Source organism: Nansenia antarctica (genome assembly GCF_963989245.1).
Source record: "Nansenia antarctica genome assembly, chromosome: 20".
In the NCBI taxonomy this organism is placed as follows: domain Eukaryota; kingdom Metazoa; phylum Chordata; class Actinopteri; order Argentiniformes; family Microstomatidae; genus Nansenia; species Nansenia antarctica.
Window position 1 is genome coordinate 4,304,107 of NC_137693.1, and position 5,598 is coordinate 4,309,704.

The following is a 5,598-nucleotide window of genomic DNA, read 5'->3' on the forward strand; positions in this document are numbered from 1 at the left end:
TGGCTCTGATTCCTCCTTGTCTGACCTGCTGGCGCAGTGCAAGTTTGCATCTGATAGCTGCCGCCGCATTTTGTCCTCCCCTGGTGGATCCGCAGGCCCAAGTAGGTTGTTACTTTGGACCACCCACAGCTGCATTCTCTCAGGATCCTTTGATCGTTAGTCGTTGCCGTTCCAGTCGTTACCGTGTTATCTGTCCTGATTGGTCCATTGGTACAATTACATTTACAATTACATTTACAATTACAATTACATTTACATTTACATTTACAATTACAATTACATTTACATTTACAATTACAATTACATTTACATTTACATTTACAATTACAATTACATTTACATTTACAATTACATTTACAATTACAATTACAATTACAATTACATTTACATTTACATTTACAATTACATTTACAATTACATTTACAATTACATTTACAATTACATTTACAATTACATTTACAATTACATTTACATTTACAATTACATTTACATTTACATTTACATTTACATTTACAATTACATTTACATTTACATTTACAATTACATTTACATTTACAATTACATTTACAATTACATTTACAATTACATTTACAATTACAATTACAATTACAATTACATTTACATTTACAATTACAATTACAATTACATTTACATTTACAATTACATTTACAATTACATTTACAATTACAATTACATTTACAATTACATTTACATTTACAATTACATTTACAATTACATTTACATTTACATTTACAATTACATTTACAATTACATTTACAATTACATTTACATTTACATTTACAATTACAATTACATTTACAATTACATTTACAATTACATTTACATTTACAATTACAATTACATTTACAATTACATCTACAATTACATTTACATTTACAATTACATTTACAATTACATTTACATTTACAATTACAATTACATTTACAATTACAATTACAATTACAATTACATTTACAATTACATTTACATTTACAATTACATTTACATTTACAATTACAATTACATTTACAATTACATTTACAATTACAATTACATTTACATTTACAATTACATTTACAATTACAATTACAATTACATTTACATTTACAATTACATTTACAATTACATTTACATTTACATTTTTGGCATTTAGCAGACGCCTTATTCCAAAGCGACTTACAATCAATACATTTGAATACTAAGCATGTGAATCAGCAGTCCACCATTCGTTGCAGGAAGAGTACTCTAGCTCGGGCCCGGGGCCACTGATAGGAGGAAAAACCTTCTCCCTATTATCGCCTTCTACTAAACTTCACTAAGTTCACAAGCGTAACGTCATACCCTAGAGCAGGGGTCGGCAATAGGCGGCCCGCGGGCCATTGCTGGCCCATCACCAATAATATTTGGCCCAGCAGAATATTTGGAGAATCCATTTTTTTTTTTTTTTTTTTTTTTTTTTTTTTTTTACAATATCCGACCGACAGTCCCACATATAGCGCCTATAATGTCCGAATAGAGAATCTACCTCCACCTGAATAATGCTTATTGTACTTTTATCCATGTTGAGAGTGAATGACACAGGGACAGATAATCAGGCAGCGGGGTGCACCGAAGCGCACTGACGCTGAACCCCTCATAGTGAATCATAAGTAGGTGGACAACGTGTAGTGCTGAAATAGCCGTGTGTGGTTTGAAAAAAATAACACCAGCTCAGTAAATAATTCAAACGTAATGTTTACGTATATGTGACTGCAACACACATATGAACAGTAACAAAGCAAATTCAGTTTAATATTCTGAAAAACATTGACAACAAAATCGGTGAAAAAAAGAAAAGAAAGAAAAGTAATCCGCTTATGCGAGGGGTGGTGGTGCATAGGCCTATGCTCCTGAAAAGACAGAGCAAACACGCTATTAGGGATAATAATTACAATGAGCCATTCATTCAAAATATACAAAATACAATTAGGTTATTAAATACAATAACGACAGGCTTGGTACTCACTTAATGTGAAAAGTGGCATCTCCCATCGGTCAGTATTTGCTTGATATCTGGTTATATGGACGTCACTTTAATCCGCAGGCAGTTCTCAAGGTTTTTTTTGCATCAATCGATTCCTCTCGTGCGTCTTTATCACATTCATTGAGGAAAAGGACGACTCGCATGTAAAGAAAGGGAACATTGTGAGCACGGAAGATGTGAGTCTCACAACGGCTTTGCGTTGATGAAACCAGGTAGGATGAACATTATAGTTCGCTGTCCATTCCTCTTTAAATGCCCTGTTTTCACAGTCAACTTTCCTCTTTACACCTTTGGAGAGTGACATGATGTTTCTCTTGCTAGTTAGCAGGTTAAATGTTTAGCTAACTTCACCCGGCAGGCAAACAACCAATCCAATAATAATGTGACCTTGTCTGGGAGGAGGGGGGAATCATTCAGAATGAAAGTATGTTAAATAATTATTAGAATAAGCTAGGCTGCGCTACATCGTCAGTCCACACATTTATTATTCAAAACTATGGAAAAGGGTGAAACTACGTTTCAACGTTGTTGAGAATCACAACACAAACTTGCTAGTCAAGCCAAAATACTGCAACGTAATGGATTGGACTGCTACCTAGTTAACTACAACACTACTTTACATTGTTACCTAGTTAACTACAACACTACTTTACATTGTTACCTAGTTAACTACAACACTACTTTACATTGTTACCTAGTTAACTACAACACTACTTTACATTGTTACCTAGTTAACTACAACACTACTTTACATTGTTACCTAGTTAACTACAACACTACTTTACATTGTTAGCAGGCTCACAAAACAAGCTGTGTTAGTTGACTAGCGATGTGTACATTTTTCGAAAGAAAAGTCAAAGCATTAGAATGTGTCACATTTTTTAACAATCAATTACTTATGAATGAATTAATGGAATGAATGAATGGTCTTTATTGTCATTGCTACAGTACAGGTACCCAACAACGAAATTTAGGAGGGGTGGCTCCCCTGGTGTTAGGAAAAAAAAAAAAAAAAAAAAAAAAAAGTTCGGGCCCGCCATCTAGTGGCTCAAAAAAAATTGGGCCCGAGGCCAAACCTAATTGCCGACCCCTGCCCTAGAGTCTCCCTTTAACACTAGAACAGCCGTGCCTTTTTACCTACTAAAAGAGCCGCCTCTTTATAAAGCTCAAGCTGCTATTTACACACAATGACCACTAGTTGGCCGCTTGTAAATGGGCCTGCTTCCTACACAGAAAAACGTCAAAATAGCTTTATACTAGCTTATCCTGATGTTCATGATTTTGAAAATGTAAGGATACTGGGTGGCCGAACGCACATATCTAGGACAAGTCATGAAAGGAGAGTCCTGAAATGTGATTGAGTGCAAAGATATAAAATGTTTCTTTACTCACTGGGGTCAAACGGCCCCTCGTGGCTGTTCTAGTGTTAACATTGGACGCTGTGATGCTACTTGTGTCCACTGTGCGGCTCACTCTACTTTGAGTTATGTGGGGAAATAAGCTTGTGCTTCCTTTAGCATTTACACAGCTGTACGGTATATCACACGCAGCAAACAAGCTTCACAAAGGTTGTCTGTCCCGAACAGCTCAGCTTAGGATGTCTTTACCTTTGGCCTGGTAACAAAACAGTGCACATTGTCCTGACATGCACACATATGATAATACACATCCTTTATTTATCATGGAAGACCACTCTTGTTGTCAACAAATTATCTTTTGAATTGTTTTTATTTTATTTAGTGGATGTTTCAAAATGTTTCCTTCTCTACAACTCCTGTATTAGGTATTCAACGCGTTGCAAAAGGTGTCATTCTGTTTTCTCTCAGTAGATGGCACCATAGAGTAGTGGTTTAATCAGGCATGAGGGCCTTGTTCCATTGGACCCCTAGCCTCCTTCCCTCAGTTCCCACCTCCCCTGTCTGAGTTCATAGATCTGAGAAGACTGGATTGATGTAAATCATCTACAAGTTGTCTGGTGGAGAGCTAAGTAGAGAGAGATTTAATACTTACACATATCCACTCCTTTCAAACCTGCAAACACTGCAAGTGTAGGGGAAGGGGTCCAAAACTGAACCAAATCATCAAAAGGACAATTCAACAATTGTTGACATCACATTCATTATCTCCAAAGACCATACCTGTGTTTACATAATGTGAAAACAACCATTTTCTACGTTCTGTAGTCAAAAAGATGTTTGGTCGTAAGGAATTTACCCTCTATGATGATCATTGAAAATGAAATATAAATGTAAAAAAAATAAAAATAATACACTACCCCTGGATGGAAACTCATTGTAGTATGGAAATAACGATATAACGATATGATTTATTTGTTTACTCTTTGGTCCTCATTTTGACAGACAGGTTAACAAGAAGATGAGAATCATTGTCTTAACATGACCTTTGTCTGTTTTTCATGCACTTTAAATCTTAGATTTTTTTTATCTAGTATTATTTAATAATTTATGAGATATTATATGAGATATTAATTGTGACTGTTCTTGGTCAGGATTCACCATATCTGGAGCAGCATCTGGAGAATCTGGAACACCTGGGCTTATAAGTGACCACCAATTCACAAAGCAAAATGGTTGGGTAAGTCATTCTACCTTTGTGTGTGAGTGTGTTCCTGTTATTGTAAAATAATATTGATTTCTAAATATACCCTGGTGCTCCTTTCTACTCACTCTACACATGTGTACCACATGTACAAAATAAGAGATTTGGTGAGGCTGCATTCTCATTTTATGCACCCAAATTGTGGAATACACTGCCAGTTTACATTAGGGATGCAACCTCAGTAAATATGTTCAAGTCAAGACTAAAAACCCATCTTTTTAATATTGCCTTTAAATGACTAAATCATTCAATTATGATTATATAATGATTGGAGCACTTTGAGCTGCAACATTTGCAGGAAAAGCGCTATACAAATACAAGTTATTATTATTATTATTATAAACATAAGAGAACCACTGGGACTTATCCAGATGTTTTTCCATCAGCTCTGATAAGAATTCACAGCCGGTGTCAGCTATTGAGATGAGGTAAGCCACAGGGAGCTGGAGGAGCAGAGAGCACATTGATTAGAGGGGTAAATGTCACCCTGTTGATACAGTAAATGGCTGAGTGATGCCATCAATATTCACGTTTCCTTTTTTCCTTTCCTTTTTTGTTTCATTGAAAGGTCCAGTATGAAGATTTCAGCTTAGAAATAGTTTGAAATAGTGCTAAGTGGTCATGATAACAACAGTAGTGATCAATGAACGAGATCATGTGAAGAGAGATGGTTTGGTCTTCTAAAAGCTTTTGTTTTTGTGTTTTTTTTAAATCTGGTGTTGTTGGCGGATGGCCATTAGACTTATTTTACTTCTTTTTTTTTTTTTTTACTTTCACACAATTTCCACAATTATAAATCGTATAAAACATGCCGGTATGTACATGTTCTGATTGTTTATGCACCCAGAGATGGCAGTAAAGCACACAAACTATACAGTCTGTTGAAGCTGTTTTCAATTTCTGTAATAATTGGACACTTTGCCTCAGAGGTCTCCCATACTATTATGACCATTATT